Below are 23,738 nucleotides of genomic sequence, written 5' to 3'. Positions count from 1 at the left end.
ATAAAATATGGATTGTAAAAAAAAAATAAATTAATTAATAAAAGAAAAAGATGAGATCCCAGCACTGAAAAACATGATTTTGAAGAATGAGAACAGAAGCTTTTCACATCCAACCCTGAGCAGTAGAGCTCCAATTCCAATGTCTAGGGTGAGCACAAAGAACCAGAGTGATGCTGATAAGGAAGTAGGACCTTGGGTGATTGGTTCAGCAGATCACATCTCAGCCAAGAGGAACTCTCAACACTTCTAAAAGTCAATAGGACAAACACAGCCACTCTGAGAGAACAAAGCCACTAATGTGATAAGCAGAATTGCATCCCAAGAGTTACAGCTAGGTTTTGCTACTTACATTGCTTCTCTAGTGTGCTACTTAAAACAGTCTTCACTGGAGACCATACTGAAGTGATAATTTATTTAGTTCACCTCTGTATTGTCTCCTGTAAGTTTGTTTTTATGTCTGACCACTATATAAATCTACTTTTCATGGAGAACAGAAATGGTTAAGAATGTGTTAAAGGCTAGGTAAAATGTTAAGGCCTGGATAACTGTTACCTCTCTAGCCTGCCATTTTGTGTTGTTACTAATGTTATAAAGAAACTTTCTCATGTGCTGTTACTAGAAAACTTTCTCATGCTCTAGTTGATTGCATATTTTGTTATGTTCTGTGCTTTGAGGTTCTTGGAAACCAATCACAATAGAGGTCAGTTAGTACTGCTTTGTATAGTTAGCCACAATAAGCTTGGATCAGAACCAACTACTAGGCAGCACTTCCTGCACCTATGTATGCGCTTTTAGGGGTTTTGCTTTTATAAGCTGGCCCTGGAGTGGAAATCAACATAAGAAAAAACACCTATACAAATATAAGAAGCTATTTGGAATAAGACTTCCATTTTGAGTATGGGTGGAGAAAAGTTTAAGTTCCCAAGACCTTCCTGGGACCTTGTATCCCATTTGGCAGAAAGAGACATGTACATGGGTAACTGACATCTTGGTCGGCAAGTTCAGTCATGAATGTTAGGCAAGGCAAGTCCCCTGCCACAGTTGCATACTTCAACCAATGGGAGTAGAATAAGGAATAGATGTACAACAAAGACATGTTCCAAAGGAAGTCCCTAAATTCTGATTGGTGGAATAATTTGGCACAGATGTTTGAGGATTTCAAGGTGTTAAAACCCTGTAGGATCTTGACTCAGGCTTATATCTACCTCCTAAGTCTGTCCTCTGGCCCTACTTAATTAGTCCTGGGGCAAATGCTCAATAAATTATCCTCTCTGACTGACATTGGTGTTCATGTGGTTTGTGAGGAGACTCCTGGACCCCCAACAGAATGCACTTAAAGGGATAATTTTCAAAGACACGCTAAACCAAGATAAAGAACCAGAAATATTCTCACGGAAATAGTACCAGATTGATAGTCACTGTTCTCAGAATCTACATCGAGCCATCTCAGGTTGCTGGATCTATAGCTATACCCCAAGTTCATGCTTTACTGATCCTAACTGTTGCCATCCTTCAGGGTACTCCTAAAGCTTCCAGTGGTGGAGCAAGCTGTAGCTACCACACGGCTTTGGTGTTTTTCTGTGAGTGGTCTGGCCAGTTTGCTGCAGGTTCCAGAAATAGTGCATGAGTGTGGAAATTCACATTGTGTAAAGATTTAGCATCTCAAATGGCTAAATGTGACAAGAGTCTCATGTCATCACTGAAGTGAGGCATCCAGGAATAATTGTGAAAGAAGAGGTTCCCGTGGTTTAGTATCTTTAATTTAGTTGTTTCATCTTGTGAGCCTCTGTTTCCATTTTTATATAGGATTCATATACCTGCTAATAACACTGTACTATTATTAGAAAAAGCTATATAAAGAGACCAAGAAATGATCTGACACTTAAACTGTAGTGAAGACTTGTAATATTGTGGCATTTTATTTATTAAAGGTGTTACATTGTCTTAAGCATACTGTTTAGCACTAAACACTGAGATTATCCACTTTTCTCACGGGGACCTTCTCCATGAAGCCATCTTTAATTCAGCTTTTTATCTATTACATCACAATCAATGTTTCAGTAACTCTGAAGCCCTGAAAATATTATATAGAACAATTAAGAAAAGTTATGTTGTGTGTTGAAATGATATTGGGGGGAGATTAAAAAAAATAAATAAATACTCATATAAGCCACTATAGATTCTGCTCAAGAAAGGAAATAAAACCAACTACTGAAACACTATTGGACAGAGTCACTTAGCACTAGACATGGGGACTGAGAGAAATAGGGAAGGCCACCCTGAACCCTGCTTTCAGCAGCTATTGAGCTGGAAGGCTGAGGTATAAAGACATGGAATGACATGTTCTTGGCATGAAGGTACTTGATTGAATTTGGGCTATCTTGGCAGACTGTTATCTGAGGAAACCATCATTTGACCAATGCCACTGGAGAAGGCAGCAAGCCAAACAGCATCACTGTTGCTGTCTGGTGGGCAGTAATACTTTGGAAATAGTGTCAGTAAGTCAATAGTGTCAACAGTGTCACCTCTCAATAAGTCTTCTATATAAACAATAAATGCTGAGCATATAAGCAAATAGATTGAATTATCATTACCTCATATCAACATTGTAACTCATCATCATCATACCTTTCTACATTTTTTCTTCATCACCAGGGCAACCTTATAACAACGCTTCCTAGCACCCTGCTTAGATACAGGATGCAGGAGAAGATTGAAGAGGAATAGTAGCCATTATTCTCTCCTGGGATTTCCCCACAGACAGTTCAGGGCATCAATTTGCTGGAGCACTAGAGGGTTCATATGTTCCCGACCAATCATTCTGATATTCAAAGCAGTGGGGACCATTGGATGGGTTCACAATTACTTCAAGGTTTCTCTGGGTGTCAGCAACTATTTCCTCCTTCTCCCTATCCTAGCCCTCCTGTCAGATGTCTAACTATAGTCTCCATATATTTTACATTTATCTTATCAAACTATCTAGAGTGGCTTCTATTTTTCTACTTAAAGCTAAACTGATGCACTACTCCTCTGTGTTCATCAGTCAGAGTAAAGTATCAGTCAGCGGACTCTACCAAAATGTTATTATCATGACTTGACTGGAAAATCCTCAGTGATTCCCAGCTATTAACATTTTTTGATTCATATAATTATGTTTTGGGGTATAGTTGAGAAACTAGTAAGGGGATACATATGTGTACTATGTATCCAGGTTCCAGTCAGAGTGACTGCTCCCTTCATGACAACATGATTCCATAACCTGAATGTCAATGTTAACCCCATCATCTCATATTTCCATCCAGTTACCCGAGCTCTATCTGTGCATGGATAATTAGCTCTAAATAATATCACCTCATGGGTAGCTTGTATGTACCAGCACAATCAAGATGCTCATGCTCCTACCTAGGACTCCAAGTATACTTTTGAAGGTCACTCTTTACGGAGTCCCTGCATGTGCTAATAGCCTTTCTGTTTTCCAGATTCAGAGGACTAAACCACCTTAGACAGCTTAAGTTATTAATTCCAAAAGTTGAACTTAAAAGATTTCAGAACCAGAATTTAAATCCAAATGATCTAATACCAAAGCCAGTGGCCTGCTGTCCCTGCTCCTGTTCCTGGGAACAGTCATTATAACAGTTAGTATCTTACTGGCTATCTGTCTGACTTTTCAAAAAAGAAAATGAGAGAGCCATTCTTGATGGTGAGTAATAAATGATGCATAAATTGTGATTTTTCTTTCTTTCTTCTTTTTTTTTATTTTACATGTTTTTTTTCCCCTCCTGTGACTTTGAAATGAACTAACCACATTGAGAAAGACTCATTTGACACCTTGTGGAATTCATTTCAAATGATGTAGCTATTGATGAGTTGGCAGTTTTTAAAGTCATGCAGGCAGCAAACATACGTCTTTCTTGAAAAAGAAGATTTTTTAAAGATAATTGGAAAGTGCTGATCATGTGGGCCCCAGCTTGGATGCAGTTAACCAGGGAGGAAGGCTTATAAATCTCAACAGTGTTGCCGAACCAGCTATGGACGTTAATAGGGGTCCAAGAGAGCACAAATACTGTAATTGAAATCCATGGATAATCTTAAAACTTCATTTTACCCAATTGTTTCAGTGCCCTCATGGGCAAGCCTTGATAGAAATGGATAACGAGCAGTCACATGACTGACTGGTAGGTCCTTCCTTTGCTCTTTCTTGTCCCAAGAGAGCCCAGGTACAGGGATGCTAAGCTTGGTTGGGAGGGGAAGAAATAGGGGAAGCAAACCCTCTTACCAAGGGGCTGGGGAGGAAGGCAACTCCCCTCTCTCTCATACACAAATACTGGCTGTTCAGCTTTTTGACATCTCCAAGTCAAATGTGTAGCACACAGTCTCAGAGTCACAATGTGAGTCTGAAAGAAAAAGCTGTTCTTTATATACCTTTTAGCCAGTATGCCATTGCTGTCACCTCCCTTTTAGTTTACAGGCCACGGATCACTATTTTATTGTGTATCATCATGGCATAAATAACACATTTATCTGTTTTCCTCTCAGTTGGAATTAAGAGCTCGGAATGACTGTAAATTTGAAGTAAAGTGAAATCTTAGAATCTTATGTGTTTGTCTGTGAGTGCATTTGTGTTGCTGTGCAGGAATAGTGCAGACAAAACAACTATAAGGATCTCAAGTTTACTCTCTTATAGTTCCAGAGCCTAGCGGGTACCTCACAAGGGTCTTCCTGAGATGTCCTGTGGGAGAGAGAAATACAATGGTCTCTAGCCCAGAAAAAACAAGAAAGGGAACGTGACCCAAACAGTTACAATGGCATTAATGTGTGCAAGGTGGGGACACGTCACCTAAACTCACCAGGTTTTACTGAGAATTTGCTTGCCAACACATAGATTTGGGGAGATAGATTATTTGGGGGGACTCATAGAAAACCCAGCGCCTCCTTTCAGCTTGTTTTAGCTATAATGTAGTATCAAGACCTCAAAAACTGGAAGTGGCTTGCAGCGTTGGAGGAAAATTTAAGCATGACTGCACAATAATATCTTGAACATAAGCACAGCAAGGAACCTGTGTTATCTTTGCTATTCAAAAGACAGGGCTAGTTCTGGCAGTGCAGTTATTAAAATTGGAATGATACAGAGATTAGCATGGCCTCTGTATAAAGATGACAGCCAAATCTGTGAAGTGTTTCACATTTTTAGCTGGGAGTAGTGGGTCACTGTCATAACCGCAGAATGTGGGAGGCTAGAACAGAAGATTTGCCGTGAGTCTGAATTCAGAGTATGCAGCCAGGCCCAGGTCAGACATGCTGTAGTATAAGAAGACCCTGTCCCAAATATTAAACAAACATAGGGGCTATCCACTAAGTGTTTATCAAAACACATACACATGTAACATATACAAATGCACCATAAACACACAAATCACACCACACACACACCACACAATGCCACATACTCACATACCACACAACATACACGATGCAGCACACACCATGCACATATGCACACCGCACATGTATATACATTGTACACACACATACACACACATACACACACACACCATTACCATCACCACACACATACAAAGACACCACATATAAACACACCATACAAATATCATATACATGCACACACACAACCAACAGCACACACACACAGATACATAACCAATACCAGAGAGAGAGACAGAGAGAGAGAGAGAGAGAGGGAGGGAGGGAGGGAGGGAGAAAGAGGGAGAGAGAGAGAGAAACAGTTTTATAGAGAGAAGTTGCAGATAAAAACAGAATGAGCCAGAAAATGGGAAGGAGCTGAAAGATTTAGGCCAAGCAGAGGAGTTCAGTCAGAAGCCAAGAGAAACCAGTTTAAATCAGTCAACTTGGAGAGGAGTTTAGGCCAGAACAGCTGAGTTGAACCAACCAGCTAGAGTAAGAAAGAACTAAAAAGGGTGTGATTATCCAGCACTAAACCTCCACATGACACTTCCCTCAGGTGAATAAAAGTTAGTTTTGCAGCTAACAACACTTTATCACTTAACCCTTCTCACCCACTTATTTTTTCACATTGAATATTTATTTTTTAATTGTGTGTGTGTGTGTGTGTGTGTGTGTGTACACACACCTGTCCATATATACTTGGAGAGGCCTGCAAAGGCGAGAGGCATCAAATTCCCCTAGAGCTAGAGTTCCAGGCATTTCTTGCTTTGAATGTGCCATCTTGGAATGCCTTTTCTGTCCCAGGAGTTTAGAGGACAAGTCTCTAGGCAACTCTCTAATCCCTTTATCTAGTTTTGTTTATCTTGTAATAATTTTGCCATATGAATTATCTTAATTTGACATTTACATGCTTCTTGCATTCACATTTACTATGTTACTCCCATTAAGTTGTGAGCTGATTGAGAGCCTGGAATTTTCATCTGTTTTCTTTATATGTATATGTCTTCAATCAATATGACACCCAGTATCAACGGGCAGAGTTTACTGCTATGTATTTGGGTATAGTCAATATTTAATACACATTTAAAAATTTTTTCAATGAAAGCCTATGATACAAGACACCGATTCAAATCAGAATTCAACATGGAAATGTGAAATGAGTTATAGGCAACAAAGATGAAGTAAAAGAGACATGCGATCCAATAGTCAGGGGAAAGGTTAGGGACAGGTCCAGAGAGAAAGCCAAACTCATTGAAAAATAAAACTCCCATTTGTGTGTCTACAAAACGGGCTAATCAAAACTGTGCAAAGAGAAACCTTTTGATAGAAGCCTTCTAAGGGACTGTATTACAGTACCAGTTGTTGCTATCAAGCCTGAAATGAAGCAGTGGTTTTTACATTATGTTCCGGGAAGTAGATGCTCGCTAAATAAGTCCTTTAACTTTTCTCTGGCATCTATTGATTATATCCATAGAAATTAAGAGGAGAAGGCAATTAAGTTTAAAATTTAATAGTGTTCTGCTGCTGTTAATTTACTGGCAGTCTCGATCAATGCGTCACCCTGGATAGAAATCTATGCACCCCATGTGCTAGAAAATTCTATAATGCCCTTTTAGCTAAGTTTATAACAATAACATGCAACCAAAGACTAGGAAGCAGGCTTTCCACAAAGCAGGGAAAGAGTGGCATCAGTTGCCCACGAGTATTCAACCTGTATTTCAAAAGAGATCTTCTAGGTAGGAAAAAAGGAAAAGAGATTTTGGAATTGTATTTACTTCAGTACCTGTCAGTTTGGGGATCCACTAAGTGGTCCATGAACCACATTAATCAGAAAAAGTATACATTTTTCTTCCAAAGAGTGCTAAAAATATTTATGTGCTCTGGGCATTCATTTTGCCTGACAATGACTAAGGACCTACACGTGTTATGATCTAATCTAGAAAGTATCATTTAACATACAACATGAGTAGATTAGGACACCCCAAAGGCTTTCTCAGTTAACTCTGTGCCCATGGGCTTTCTCATGGTAAGATATCAGATAGTACTCATGACAATTAGACATAAGGAACTACAATACTTCTTCCCGCAAAATCTACCTAAAATACCTAGATTAAACTTAATTCTTATTTTCTCTAAATTAAATGAGGATTTATAATTATTTAAAGATATAGAAAAACGTAAAGCAACTTTTGTTCTCTCTTATTTTTACATGTATTCTATTTCAGAATTTTCCCAGGGTCTTCAGTAATATCACTTACAATAATAAAAAATTGTCCTGTTTTATCAATGACTTACCATTTACTGCTATTGCACAGAAAATGTTCCTGGCTTTCATGTTCTTTCCAAAGCCCTGATAATTAATTGTTCTAGGAGCAATTGATTTTCTTCAAAGGTGATAATACTTTGCATAAGAATAGCCAATAGCGGCTGCTCCTCCACCTACTTCTGGCTGTTCATACACAACATATTATCAGGTTTGCTCTCTGGGTTAGGATCCTCCCAAGTGCTTTTTATTTTCCTAAGCTTGTTTCACATGTTTTTCATCCTCTCAGCCTCTACCAGCCTCATTCTGATTACATTCACATGTATTGTGTTCATTCTTTTATGTACAAGCTCCAGTAAAACTCAGAAACCGTGAAAAAGAGCAGCCAAAAGCAACACAAAAAGCTGAGCCTGAACTGAGAAGAGAACCAGAGGTAAGCAAAGATAGATGCATGCAGAGACGTAGGGCAGCATGAGTAGAAGGAACCACGACAGGAGAAGAAAGGCTTTCTGTCTCCATCTTAAGACCAGATCCCTGCAACTGAAATCTACTTTCATTCCTATTGACATTAGGAGGATTTGTTGTTGGAAGCTTGTGTTCTGTCTACCACTATAGTGTCCACAAAACCCATGGTGGTTGTAGTTATGGAAGGGCTACAGCAATCAAAGGCTTCAATTGCTCTTCATGTAGTCATTCCCACTAAACTAGGAGATTTAGCACATTTAAGGGCAGGGTGGATGATGGGAAAAGCTAGAAGCCATTGAATGGGATCTGCATATATATTGGTAAATATGATGTGTTTAAGATGGATAAAAAGAAGACTCTGAAAGTGAGGAACCCTGCACTGGAGGCCCAAGCATGTATATTTGAAAGTTTTTCCAAACTAGATTGGTCCCCCAATCCTGTGTCGGAGAGAAAGGAAAACGGTGGAATGGCTCAGGATTAAAAACTCTGCGTCCCCCCGTTGGTCCTGTGAAGGTTCTATGCCCCAATATAGATGAACGCCAGAGCCAGGAAGCAGGAGTGGTGGGTTGGTGAGTAGGGGGAGGAGGGAGAGAATAGGGAATTTTTTTGGAGGGGAAAGTAGGAAAGGGGATAACATTTGAAATGTAAATAAAGGAAATATCTGGAAAAAAATGCATCCTGATAACAGATAGAAAGCAAGTTAGTTCCAATACAGATTACCCTTATTATTCTACAGAATACAAATATCTGAGATAGGATCAGGTAATGGCAAGCTCATCTGTAGGGAGAGCAATACGGGATTCTTAGTAGGAAATTCCACTTGACTGCCTCAACCTCTCTGGTTGATTTCCCTGAATGTTTGTAAATCTCCAGCTTGATGGTGGTACCTTTGCTCTATCAGCCTAGCTATTTCAACCATTTCTGCTGCAGACCCCAAACTCCTCATTTGTTAATGCTTTGTGCTCTCTTTGCTGCTTCTGTCCGCTAGTCGTTATCTGTTCGTTCACCCTTGCTTGCTATATAACTAATAAATGCACCCATTCAAAAGAGAAAATAGTTACCATAGATCATTCTATAGACTTTATAGAATAGAAAGTGCAGCATAATTTCGGAAGATTGGAGTTAGGCTATTTGTACTTGTGGCTTTCCCTGTGGTGGACTCTAGGAGGTGTTCATTTTTATTTGTACCTTGGGCTACTGAGAACTATTTCATTTGAGATGTGTTTCTAATTAAAATATTCTTTAATTTGTTGAATTGATATGATTACCATTACTTTAAAAAATTCTAGTATGATGCTTCTGCAGGTAAGAGTCTCAGACAAGCAAGGATCAGTTTCTGGTCAAATTCTGGGAATGTACTTTATTGGGTACCAGCCCATGTCTATGCAATCAGAGTGCCTGTTAGGAGCAGGATTTGGGGCAGCAATCCATGTCAAGAAGCTGCTCCTGGACCTGCCTTCTCATATCAAAGGCATCTGAGTAAACATTCATTCTGCTTTTAGTTCTACTGCAGGGACGGAGCAAACAGAGCTTTGGAGTCTTGAATATAGAAAGGAGGAGGCAAATGTCACAGATAGATACAGATTATTACCAAATGTAACACCCAAGAGTACAACTCAACCACTTCTAGTAAGGTGCTTATCATGTGCCTTGGGCAACTACTTTGCTCTTTATTATGCTAAAAGTCTGTCTTTTCCTTGGACATGAGTGATGGTGTTTTAAAATATTCACTTGTTTGTCAAGGAGCTCAACCCAAGGACTGTGTGCGGAGAAGAAAGATAAAAAGTGCTATCCTTGGAGATACCTCTCATGAAGGAATGGAAGACTGGGGTTAACAGACGTTGGGGATGCTCTAAGCATCCCTTCAAAAGCTGTCATATCGAGATTTGGCAACATAAACTTTGTCATATATATATATTCTTAAACTTCACAAATGGATTCTCGGCTAGATAAACTTGTTATTGAGAGAAGAGGTGACTTTTTAAAAGCCCCAGTCTTTATTTCTTACAGAGACCAAACAAAATAAGAACAGCAAACTATCTTTATGCTCATTTGTTATGATCATTGAAAGACTGGATGTACAATAAAGCCACTCTTTCAGAGAAGGTAACAATTGGAGTATCTCTTAAAGATTCCCTTCTGATCTGCCTATGTAACAAGGTAGGTGTCAATTACCATGCCAATTTGGACAAAGGGAAGCATACTGAACACACAGTCAAGTTCAAGTGTAATGAGCACAGCATCTTAATTAAGTTTTCCCAGAACTGCAGGTATCTGTGAAGGCCGCATGGAGACTTTATCTCTACTTATGTATTGCTTTGATTTCGCTGGGGACGGTGTCATTTTATGAGCATCTTAAAATGAGAGTTTTCTATGGGCAAATGGGGAATTAGGGAAAAACAGAAATGAGATTTCTTAGTATCGATCTTATTACTCATTTCAAAGATGAGATAATGCTTTCTATCAGCTGCAAACACATTTATTCAACTCCCATAAAGCCAGTACCATTCCCATTTGATTCTGTGCTTGAACCAGGCTTTAGTTACATTTACTCAATTCTCAGGACATGTATTTTGCAAAAAAAATGAAAGACTCAAGTTAGAAGCATTGCTTACTTCTCACTATCTATTTAAAAGATCAAATGAATGAAATTCTCTGATTTTGGATTTAGCCCTTGCATAAATGTCTTTATTTCATTCCAAGACTTAGAGCTTGAACTTAAAATCAAAGCAAAACCAGAAATTTTTAATGCTTTTTAAAATAATTTCATTTTTTAAACCTGTTTGCTTATTTTCTTCTCATAGAAAGTTGCTTGCTAGCTCACAGGCTAGGATCGTTGTCTATGCAGTGAGTGCAATGGTTTTGTTTTCCCTTAGGAAACATGTTAATTTTCCTAGCTCCTGCACTGGCTCACTGCAAATGATCCTGAGCTTGAGTCATACTCGTATTCAGGGGAAAACTTCTGTTTCATGACTATCAAACTTGGTAAAAGAATGTCCTGCACTATTGCTTATGAGAAGAGTTGTCCCTACGTTATCCACGGTCGTAACTATTTCCCAGCACCATACCCATCTCTGCCCCTTCTCTTCCACCCATCATTGGCTTCTCTCCCACAGCAGCTGATTCTAAAGAAGTTGCTTCACAAACCTCCAGAAAACAAATCTGTTTCAGGGAATTTTCAAAGATATTACTATGTAAAATAAAGTAAAGCTTAGGCTACCCTTATTCTTTAGGAATAGGTTAAACAGGAAAGAAAGGAAGTAAAAAAAACAAAAAACAAAAAAAAAAAAAACAAAAAAACTCTATTCCACTTATATAAGACTGTCGCTGAAACTTTTCAAAGTGGCCTTCAGATGGTGGGTTTGGGGACCGGGGTTGTGGAAAGCATCCAAGATAGTTGCCTTGATATTTATTTATTGTCATGGTTTGTATATTCTTGGACCAGAGAGTGACACCATTTGGAGGTATGGCCTTGATGGAATAGGTGTGACCTGGTTGGATTAGGTGTGTCACTGTGGGTGTGGGCTTAAGACCCTCACTCAAGTTGTCTGGAAGTCAGTCTTCCACTAGCAGCCTTTGGATGAAGACATAGAACTCTCAACTCTGCCCGCACCATGCCTGCCTGATACTGCCATGCTCCCACCTTGATGATAATGTACTGAACCTCTGAATCTGTAAGCCAGCCCTAATTAAATGTTTTTTATAAGACTTGCCTTGGTCATCGTGTCTGTTCATAGCAGTGAAACCCTAAGACATTTATCTATTTATCTATTTATTTATCCATTTATTTATTTATTTATTTATTTATTTATTTATTTTAAAAGGTCTACAAACCTACTTTTGCAGTCTACAGATCCTCTGAGTGTCACAATCCTGCGTCCAAAATCTAGAAAAAGCACAACATAATTGGTTCTTCAAGGAAATGATAAGATAGACAAATCCTCAGCCAAATTAGCCAGGAGAGAGACAGAGAGAGAGAGAGAGAGAGAGAGAGAGAGAGAGAGAGAGAGAGAGAGAGAGAGAGAGAGAGAGAGAGAGAAATGTAATTATAGCTGAAACGGAAACATTGCTGCAGGTACCAATAAAATTCAGAAATGAAATCTCAAAGACACACTAAAAACATATGTCACTTAATTTGTAAACCTAAAAGAAACAAATGAAATTGTAGGTAGAGTTGACAAATCAAAATTAAACCAAGATGAGGTCAATAATTTTAAAAGACATATAATAAGCAATGAGATTGCTATAATTAAAAAATCTGGGTTTACTACAAAATTATGGTTTTTAATTTTGATCCTGGGGTTGAACAGAGGATTATGTGTTTGCTGGGTAAGTGTAATACCACTGAGCTACATCCCTCTAGTCCTGAGCTAATTGCTTTAGAGAGATGATTTAACTTTCCCAAACCCTTTTAGAGATTACACGACACTGGACCAGAAAGTAGACCTTGGAAAAACAAGCTAGTTTTGGCTTATCAATCGTTCATGTTCTCATTCACAACATATCCCTGGTAGTACAACAAGCCCATGTGGTTAAATGTTTTTTATCTTCCTCTCCTAATCCACAAGCAACAGAGTAAACTCTTTAGAACAATGCCATCAGAACTGCCTAAAATGTTAATGAGAAAAACTTTGTAGGATTTTGTGTCTCACTGCCACGTGGATTCTAAAATCCCCATAAATATGTAGATATGGAAGCACAGTGATGGTTACTGTAGGCTGAGTGGCAATATAATCAAAGTATGCACAGTTTCCATGAGAGCCAAAGAATTAGTTCAAGAGATCTATGTTACAATATGGCAAGTGTTAATAAGAATGTATTGCATTCTTAAAAATCATTAATCAGTTGCTTTTGCACCTCCTCCAAATCATTAAATTTGTGAGGTTAATTAGCTACATTTAACCATTCTACCACACATACATATTTCTAAATAGCATGCTGTAGATGATAAATATGGGTAACATTTGTCAATTAAAAATAAATGAATATAAAAAAAAACAAACAGTTATAGATTCCCAGCTTTCATCTCAGCCTTCTGAATCAGGAATCAGCACAAAGGATACAGCTTTATAGGTAAACACTCTTTGTTGAGATTCGGTCTGTTGCTATGTACTGTAATGCTAAATTCTGTACCTGAAGGTCTAGGCCTAGGAGTGAATTTTCCCCTTTACAAGCTTTTGTTGTGCAAACCATGTTCCTTGATTTAAAACTACTAGTTAAATAAAATTGGCTACAGCCAATTACTGGAGGGATTAGAAGTAGGTGGGTTTGAGTTATCTGGTTAGGGGTGGAGAAGTGAGAGGAGAGAAGAGAGATCAGGGAGGAATGAGGAAAAACTAGAGGAGAAGAGGAGAGGAGAGGAGAGCAGGGGAGAGGAGAGCAGGGGAGAGGAGAGCAGGGGAGAGGAGAGCAGGGGAGAGGAGAGCAGGGGAGAGGAGAGCAGGGGAGAGGAGAGCAGGGGAGAGGAGAGGAGAGGAGAGGAGAGGAGAGGAGAGGAGAGGAGAGGAGAGGAGAGGAGAGGAGAGGAGAAGAGAGGAGAAGAGAGGAGAAGAGAGGAGAGGAGAGGAAGCCACAGTAGGGAGAGCTAGAACATGAGCACATGGCCAGAGATACAGCAAACAGTTGGGGGTCACTGCTGGAAAGGTAGCCAGGTCAGCAGTTACAAGAGTAGATTAAGGGTTACCCCGATGATTGTCAAAGTCAAATAAAATGACTGTAAGTTTCATTCATTTGTTAGCTACTTAGGAATAAGTTTAAATTGATTATACTATAATTCTTGAGTCAGTCTCTCTCTCTCTCTCTCTCTCTCTCTCTCTCTCTCTCTCTCTCTCTCTCTCTCTCCCTCTCCCTCTCCCTCTCCCTCTCCCTCTCCCTCTCTCCTTCTGACTCTGCCTGTCTGTCCCCTCCCCCTCATCCCCTCTCATTTTCACACGGGAATCTCACCAGGTAGCCTAGGCTAGCCTTGACTTCTTGACTTCCCAATCCTCCTTTCTCAGCTCCCTGGATATGTTCTTAGCAATCCCTTGCAAACTCTGCTGAAGCTGTCCACAGGGATCCCAGTCATGGGGAAGTAAGAAGCAAAGCAGCAGTCTCAAAAAGCAGTTGCTATGAACTGGCGTCAACAATAACAAAACACTGCCACTGAGCACAGGGAAGGGTGGATGAAGCAGTTTTCATAGGGTCTAAACTGCTCAAGAAAAGACTCAGAAAGCTCAGAAAAGGACTTCAATGTCTCTATTAACCCATAGCGGGGCTTCAACAATGGAAAACAGTGAATAGACATAGCTGATGGCTTTGGAGATCAAGGCTTAGCAATAAGGATGTTTGAAATAGCTGATCTTGAGATCAAAGATAGCAAGAAAGACATTAAGACCAATGGGAACAACTGAGGAGTGGGTGAATAGAGGGATCAAGGTGCTTAGAACCAGGTGACAGTCCAGACAAGTGCATATATGGCTAGAATAGGCAGTGTTTAAAGACAGAGACGACACATATTGGTTCTATTTCTTACAGAGAGAGTGGGACATCCTTACAGAGCTGCCCCCCTATTCTTGTTAAACGTTTCAACTGACTAGCCAGCTAACTAGCTGACAAGTGGCACATGTTTTGAAGTTACTGACTGTTCCTTTACCACCACAGCTGCGCCTGTGCTCTGCATTTACAGTGGAGTCCTATTGGTTGAGAATGCCTGTCAGTGGTTCTCCTTCCAAGCAATGTGTGAAGAATTCATTTCTCATTTCATTCCTTCCACTTTACCAAGCAATTCCCAAGATTGAAGTTCCAAGGTACCAAGGCAAGAGGTCATGAGAGCCACTGGTGTTTCTGTCAATATAGGGTAAGTGTATGGAGGTCTGTGGGGAATGGTAATGCTTCAGCCATAACAATCCCCTTGTAGGTAACTGTCATTTGAATCATGATGTTGGTGATCAACATCCCGGGAATAATGAGTATAAAGCCTTACAAATAGTTTCTTTAAAATTATCTAGCACAAATCTGGCATATTGCTGTTTGTCAAATTATTCCCATGCCAGATGCTTACAAAAAGTCTGCTGCCCATTGCCAAATGGCTTTGCTGCACATTTCCTCATTAGATAGAGTTGACATTCTTCACAGATACTCGATCAAACGGAATTAATGACCACAAGATTCATATTTGCATTCTGCACCTACCATGTCTGTTGCCACTCCACACCCCACTCACCTGCTGGTTCAGGCTCATCCTTCTTCTGTGGATATGGGATGCGCCGGAGTTGCCAAGAACAGTGCTACAGTTTGCATTTTGATCACAGGAAGAGAGTGACTGTGTGGCACCAAGAGGAGTTGCCTTTCTAATGTGCACCCTTTCTGTCATTTTTGAAATGTGCTGCATTTTCAGATTGCACACACTCTCCCATCCTAATGTAGGGCCTGTCAATCCCCAGCACAAATTGCAGAAGGGCAAAGGACTCTGCGATGGCTCCTTTGTCAAGACAGAGTGTTTGGGACACTACATCTGACCCACTCAAACCCCATCATTCTTCAAAGAACTCAAAAGCCTTGAGTCTGCTAGTGTTCAAGGTCAGCAAATGCTCTTGTCTCTGGAGATTAATCCATTTCTCTCCCAGTCTTAGTGAAATAAAGCATTGCCATAGCAGCGGGAGGAAAAAAAACCAAACACCTAGATATGTGTACTGTTTCAGATGAAAATATATCATCATTCAAACAAGGAATATGTGAGCTCGTGATTGACAGCTACAGTATTCAACATTTACAATTCCCTCTTCAGGGATATTCAGCATCGATTGAAACAGAATGCAGTGTTTAGGAACTACTCAGGGGTACTTTCAATAAAATGCTTCAAATAATGATTGTCCGAAGCTTGCTAGACACTTTGTAAATGTCAGAAACACATTAAATATGCTAAATGAGCATGTCCAATAGCCAGAAAACAACACGAGTGATTTACAATCAATTTCACACATGCCTGGGAAAGTCTCCTTGATGCAAGACAAAATGGTCCTCTTTGACCAGAGCATACTGACCCCCAAGTTTTGGTCCTGTCTTAGTATTCATGGATCTGCTCAACATAAACTGTGGGACACTTTCTTGGTGTTAAGTAGATATGTTTGGGGGGTGCTAAATAAGAGTTTCAAGTTTAAAATACCTTTTATAGTTGAGTAAGGACTAGAGAAGATGTCATGTTTCATTAACAGTAAATAGAGAAAGGTTACTATACACCTTAAAGTTAAAAGGCTTCTGGCTATATCCTTACATCCCTCGAGGACCTTCAGACCTTTACCATTCTTAGCCATTTCATCTCGCTCATGGGTTTTATTGTGCATTTGGGGAAGGAACCACCAGATCACCCATCACTCAGATGCCCTCTCTGTTAACACCATGCATATCTAGGAACACCTTGATAGTAAAACTCCACTGGGCCTGTCTTTTTACCATAAAACATATTATTCCTAAGCTTAGGCCACCAGTAGTCCTATTATATCTGTGTAGTTTTCAAAATATTTGTTTTTTTATGTACATGAGGGTTTTTCCTGTATGTATCTGAATACAATACATGCATTACAGTGCTTGGATCCCCTGGGACTGAGTTTATTTAGTTCATATATATGCTGTTGTTCATATGTATATATCTGCATATGTCTTTGGGTTGACCACTTGAGACTGGATAACCAAACACTGACCCTCTTTTTCTCAGTAACAATGACTACTTGGAACTGTTCATCTAGTGTGGTGCTCTGTGAAATTTCCCCTATTCACAATGGCATGTCAACTGGTATTGCCACTGTTTGGTCTTATTAAGGCAGCTAGACTGTTGTACTTTCCTAAGTGCAGCTTTCCTGGTACATATGAAGACACAATCTCACAGCAGGTATATTGGTCTTCACAATCTTTCTGTCCTTTCTTCTTGATGATACCTGTGCCTTACCCATACGCTCTGGACTTGGACTATAAATGTATCTATTGGGGCTGGGAACCCCATAGTAAGTTGTTCTTAGTAGCTGTGGTTTCCTGGAATGGTCCTTGTCTGCTACAAAAAGAGGCTTCTTTGATCAAGAGTGAGAGTTATACTTTTCAAATTCGATCTGGGCACAGGATGAATGCCCCCATACAAGGGCTGGCAGTTGGATGTGGTATAAGTGGACTGAGGTAGTGCAAACTGGCCAGATTGGACTGGCACACAGAATATGCAACTGACTCTAAGCTTATGGTTTGGGACAGATGCAGAGAGGACTGACCAGACTGGTCTGACACACTCAGACTGTTGCTTTAATGCAGTTAAAACATATGGGGCTTAGCATTGTTCCTGGAATGTAGGAAGGGTTACAAAATCACTATTATTATCCAGCATTGTCCTATAGCTCCACTCAAAGTAATTAATATCAGCAAGAGAATCTGAATTTCCAAATAGTGGACCTTATATTATCCATACTTGATGCTTCTTAGAAATTCACGTATTTGTCTTTTACACTACCTAGACATCTGAATTCACTTCACTCTTACTTGGTTATTCTTTTTTTTTTTTTTCAGTTCCATTTTTTGGATTAATGTGCTGTTGTCTAGGCATTTGTCTATGAGACTTCATAAACCTCAGGCTCAATGAGAGGTGGGATTCATTCCCAAGACCTTGCCCACCAACTGCCTAAGGCTGGTTACTTAATCCTAAACCTTTATCCCAGACACATCTGCTGTTTTGAGACAGACTCATATCCTCAACTCTCGGTTTAATATTTATAACTACAATTATCCTGAGTTTACTCCCTCTTCCACACCTTCCCCGAAAGGATAGCAGCTTCCTTACTACAAAGCTGCCTTTTCTTCCTTAATCCCTGTGGTAGCAGCCTTCAAGAACAAACTAGAAAGCAGGAGACTCCTCCTGACTCTCTTAGTCTCAATGCAAAAGAATCATGAGTAACTCGCACCCTCATCAGTAAGAAAGTAAATATGGTGTCTTCTAGTATTCTAAAAGCACGGGGAACTCTTGGAATTTCATTTTCCCACATTTGGCCTAATTTTGAGTACTGAGAATAGTTATGCACTATACAAAAATTTTCTATAACTCTGAGAATAAGTGGTTATAACAGTGAGGCTCTGCGTTGGTACAGAAATAGAAAATAGAGGAATCCCGGTCTCTAGGAAACTATTTGCTAAATCAGACATCATTACTTAGTTATGGTCAGTGGATGGCCTCTGTCATGAAGATTTGGTTATTAGATTTGTGGAGGGGGGAACCTGATGATTCAGATATGAGAAGAGTAATTGAAGTTTAATATAGTTGCCAAATATAGTATAAGCAAGATTTTTTTCCCCAAGTTCAATTTTTGATTCTATTATAAAACATGATAAATATCTAAAGGCTGTATTAAAAAACATGTATCTGTCTCCCACAAAATATTGTTCAATATTCTTAACTTGGATGGTATGACCTTTCACATTCTGTCTACTCCATCTTCCTTCTATTGTCAAAACAAAAAACCCAATCACTTCTGCTTCTTCTCTACCACTTTGTCTACATGCCTAAGTCCACAGCTTACTTCTGTATTATTTTTTATAATATTCTTATAGTTGGAACATCAATACCTCTTTCTTTCATAACTATTTTGTGACTTTGTGAATCATCCCCTATAAGAACCCACTCCTCCCTCTCGCCATCTCTTTTCTTTCTTTAATAATGGACAGTGACTGTTGTTTTCTCACAGTAAATTTGATTTCCTTGCAAGCAAAGGCCTATTTCATTTATGTTCATACCTTAGCATGAAAGCCATTCTAGAGTGGACACACATGGAGCAGCTGAGAAACTAGAGTGTGTTTTAAACATCTTGATTAAAGTGAAGTAGCAGGCAGCTTGTCTTATACTGACATGTGATGATTTACCTAATCATCTTCAAGCTGTCTAAGGATGAAGAAGAGTTTGTAGATTGTTCTAGGTGGTTTCATTCAGGCTATATAAATTCAAAGCTGCTGAGACTTCTCTTTTCACTTTACTACTGAGCTTTCCTTTGGCAACATGGAAGCCATGTTTAGCATGCTCTAGTTCATTTGCAGGTATAATATAAGGCATTTCTTTTCATTAACTTCCAACTCTAACTTAGCACCCTCCTTCAAGTTGTGTTCAATAGCCTCAGCATGCCAGATTCCATGGTAGCTATGGTTAGCACATGCAGAAACCACAAACATTTTTCATGTAACTGCATAAACAAGGTAGATTCACTGAAATATGTTGATGTTCTTCATTATTTAAAAGCTACCACTGCTATGAGACTCAAGATTAGAATTAGCTAGTTACTCTGTGAAGATGGCACATGTTGATCACACTCACAAGTAAACATCAAAAATGTTTTGAGAACTGGATTTCAACATGATTTATTGTTTTAGTTGCCCTGTGTATTTCTTGAACCTTTAAGAAGCATGGTCCTGGGAAGGGTTTTGGGGCCTTATATCACTTGGTTTGTGCTTTAAGACACAAAGTAGATGAAGAAGCGTGGAGACTTGCTCTTTTCTTGATTTCTTCCCCAGGAGACCCATACAGTGATGGAGGTATCTACTATGCACTGTCTGCTCTCCATTGAAGAGCCTCTTATCCCTTCCACATTTAGCAGAGTCCCCTCTGGTTCATCACTCTTTGGTGCTTCTTAGTAATGTACTGCAGTGCACTGGGTCAGGCATTTAACTCCAGGGCCTTTGCTCTCTCCTTTGGCTTAAAAGATGGTTGTAGGATAGGCCAAGTCAATATCCTTAAAGTGTGTAGAGTTCTAGCTAGCAAGTCATGTTGTCTGGGCTCATTCTTGTGATTATTATCTACAGTGCTTGTCATTCTAAGGCAGAAAATGGCTTCAAAATCTACACCACACAACATCACAACCATTAACAAATGTCTAGAGTAGACTTGGTAATAGAAATTATTGGATGGTAAATTGTTGGCATTATTCAGTTCAGGGGTTTGGGAATGCTTCTCTGTGATTCTAAGTTATACTCCTCTATGGGAACTTGCTGATCCTTTAAAAGTTTCCAGTCATTCTCAATACTTACCTACATCTTGTCTATACTTCTGAAACAAGTTTTTTTGGCTCATCAATTGTCATATAGAAATTAGAGTGTTAGAAGCAGTGTTCACAGATAAGGCGGCAAACGTGGTTTGGTTTGGTTTGGTTTGTTTGTTTTGATTTTTTTTTTACAAAAGGCTGAAACTAGTGACATGTCTAGAAATGATGGGCGAGGGACTTGACAGGGGGCAAAGGGAAGCAGTCACCTTATGGTCTTACCCAATGTTGTCAACCACCTGGTAGAATGGACTTCAGCAAGTCCTTTAACATTCTAAATATCAGTCTCTTACCATAGAACAGAATGCTGCCACTCTTCTCACAACAGTGCTGTAATGAGGGCTGAAGCTGAGAAATGTAAATGCTGTAATTAACACAAACATTCAACTGGTTGCCTTGCTTTGAATCACCTTTTAACTATGTTGTACCGACCCAGTGCCATACACATCCCTTTAATACTTCTTCTAGTGACAGAAAATGATGCAGCACACAAAAGGGAATCTGATTCTTCAACCTTCGCTGTCACACAGATACAGAACGAGAATGCTGCAGACAGATCATTGATGCCCCTGTGCTAAATCTTTGCTACAAAGCTAAAAAGCCACCAGAGTGATATGGAGTTCTCCCTGCTGACTGCTTCATTCCACTCCAGACAACCTCATTAAGGAACAATTGTATTCAGATTATTGGGTTCTGTGTAACAGACACATGGTTCTACTTATTGTACTTCAGATGCAAATGAGCATGTGTGTCTAATTAACAGGACATGACAGTGAACCATTCATCACACTGATGGAGGGAGCCTCTGCCACCTCAGAGGGAAAGGTTAGCCACTGTTTCTTTCCCGGGAGGGATTGGGTTGCCATGAAAGCTGACTGTGTGATCGTTTTTTGGACATAAGTTTTCTATCTGTATAGTAGACACTGGGTACCGAAGTGTGTAATTCAATCCCCTTTCATTTTCAGACTTTAGTGGCAGGAATATATAAATGATTTGTCCTTATAATTAAATGTGCCCTTTATGGGCTTGTAGTGGATCCCTGATTCAAGAAAATAAAGGACCTGTGCAGGAGAGTCAGAGGAGAGGAGAAAGGCTGGGCTGTTCTCTTCTCTTTACTCACATATCTTTTCATTGGCCAGAATTTTCTACAAACGTATTCTACAGAAGCAAATATTAATTTTGGCCTTTCAGGCTTATCACCTTCGAGGCAACTTTTTGTTCGTGTGTGTGTGTGTGTGTGTGTGTGTGTGTGTGTGTGTGTGTGTGTGACTTAGTGTAAAAGAAGACCTAGAAACTAAATAAGTAAATGAGTGTAGCTAGATACTAATAAAACTTTCTTTATACAGAAAAGTAGCAGAGCAAGTGAGTGTGTAAAAATAGGGACTTGCTAAAAAGTGTGCCTACTGCTTACTTCACTGAAGGTTACTGAATTTCCCAAGGGATACTTGAATTGTCTGCATGTATTTCATGTTTGTTTGTTTTGCTGGTAGGAGTACTAAAGAGTTATAGATGCCAGGGGGTTCTTTTCTCTTGCAATCTCATGTATAGCTTCCAAGTTCCTGTGTGAGGAGTGTTTTAAGCAGCTTTCTAGGAAATCCTGATGCATATAGTTTTGAAGGTCATTCTCTTGAGTCAAGGAACCATGACTATGATCCAAACAGAGAAGAACTCGTTTGCATTCAATTGACAGAGAGTACCCATTTCAGATGCTGTTGTTGAGTGTTCATTCCAGTGATTTTTAAGAGCGTCCGTATTTATGCACATTCTCCATATAAAGTATCCATGGCGAATTCCTCAGAGAAAATTAGCTTACTCTTACTTCATGGCATGAAGCTCTTATTCATTTATTGATTGACTGAGACCGTCACCTCACAAAGGAGATACTTGCTCAGTGCTGACTTCTAGAAGGATGTGCAGCCTCGTAGCTATGCATGCCTGGATCACAGAGCTCAGAACCAGAAGACTTTCCTCCAACTGGATTGAAGCACTTGGCATTCTCAAAAACACAAAACTAAAAATGGCAGAAGTAGAAAAGGCACTATATATAAAATCTGTTAGGCAGATGTTACAGTAAGTCAGCTAGTGGCTCTCCAACTATATGGCTTATAAATTTTGAAAGGCCTCAGAGAGCAATCATTAGCTCTGCAACTATTAGGTGTAATATCCTTGGGTTATAACAAGAGCTAAACATAAATATGAGCTACAGACATCAAAATAATGTTTTACTCTCTTTTTGATTATTGGACCACTGTTGATAAATTATTTCTTTATCTATATCTAATCTATATCTATATCTACCTATATCTATAGCTACCACATCAACAAACTCAGCCTATGGAGTAAATAGTGCTATCAATATATCACAGCTAAGAACATGTGATGGTCAGAATGGGTAAAATAGCATCTGACATTACAGAGATTAGACCTGGCAAAAGAAGAGAGTCCAATCCTATCAAGTTAAATGAAGAGCTTTTTGTATGCATCTGTATTTTCCTGAAAATATCCTCGGGCAGTTACAGTACAATGGCCAGCTCTACCCCACAGATGCACTCCCTTCCATGATCTACTGTTGTCATGGAAAGCCCAGCCAAAGGCTCCATTTCCCAGGCTTCCTACCATTAGGTGAAGTCACTTGACTGCTCTCAGGTACTAATATTGTGTAAATACCAATAACACATGTCTCAGTAAGATAAGGATGAGAAACCACCCAAAGGAAGAATTGTATCATAGAGGTCTGATGGACCAGACCATGCCTTTCAGCAACCAGAGCGGATAGCAGCGCAATGCCCACTGGAAGGGATTACACATGCTTGGGAATGCCCCTCTTTCTCTTTCTTCTCCCTCTGAAGGTGGTTTTCATGTGTTTGTTTGTTTGTTTTTTATTGTAATTACCCTTTTCTGCTCTTATGAATTTTATGTGTGGGGATTGTGTAAGAATCAGGGTTCAGTTATTAAAGCATCCCAGCTATGAGGAAGTGTCACTCTTATCTCTAGCTCTTACACCCTGGACATCTTAGGCAGGGAGATTTTTGGGCAACCAAAGACTAAGTTTTTGGGTTGCCTCTTTGTAAGGGCATGGAGACTATGTTCTCTATGGGAGGAGGGTTGATATAGATGTTGGTGGCTGGAAAAGAAAGATGTAGAAAAGACAAACAGTGATGCCCAGAGCAGAATGCTCTCACTTCATAATAGAGGACACCACCACCACCACAACAACAACAACAAAAATCTGCCTTATTTTTAAGGCCTTTTGTAATGAGGTAGGACATTTCAGCAATGAAATGTGGACTGATCTGTAGGGGAAACGTTGACCACAGCCTCAGGCATTAGAGGCGTGGTCCCTACCAGGTAGTGATTTGGGAAAGTGATGGGCAATCTAAGTGGTCACTTTGGGCATGCCTCTAGGAAGATGTACTGCAATGGGGTCCTGGGCAGTGATGAGAGTAATGTCATTCACACAGTGTGAGAATGACTGGGTCTCAAATCACCCAGGAGACAAACATCTTGGAATGTCTCAGAGTTTCTAGATTGAAGTAATTAAGGTAGGAGGA

The 23,738-nt window shown here is 39.7% G+C and overlaps 1 protein-coding gene and 1 non-coding gene across 3 annotated transcripts in view; one reads left to right on the top strand and one right to left on the bottom strand.

Moving 5' to 3' along the window:
• The window catches only part of Tafa1 (TAFA chemokine like family member 1), a 544,051-nt gene that overhangs the window by 91,255 nt on the left and 429,058 nt on the right, over positions 1 to 23,738 (bottom strand). The gene's annotated exons all lie outside the window — the stretch shown is intronic.
• Gm26011 lies at positions 5,088 to 5,189 on the top strand. The gene has a single exon (XR_003956670.1). It is a non-coding gene; the product is annotated as a U6 spliceosomal RNA (small nuclear RNA).

The sequence above is a fragment of the Mus musculus genome, chromosome 6 (assembly GCF_000001635.26).
Source record: "Mus musculus strain C57BL/6J chromosome 6, GRCm38.p6 C57BL/6J".
In the NCBI taxonomy this organism is placed as follows: domain Eukaryota; kingdom Metazoa; phylum Chordata; class Mammalia; order Rodentia; family Muridae; genus Mus; species Mus musculus.
Note: the sequence above shows the minus strand (reverse complement) of the source record. Positions and strands in the feature narration are given on the sequence as shown.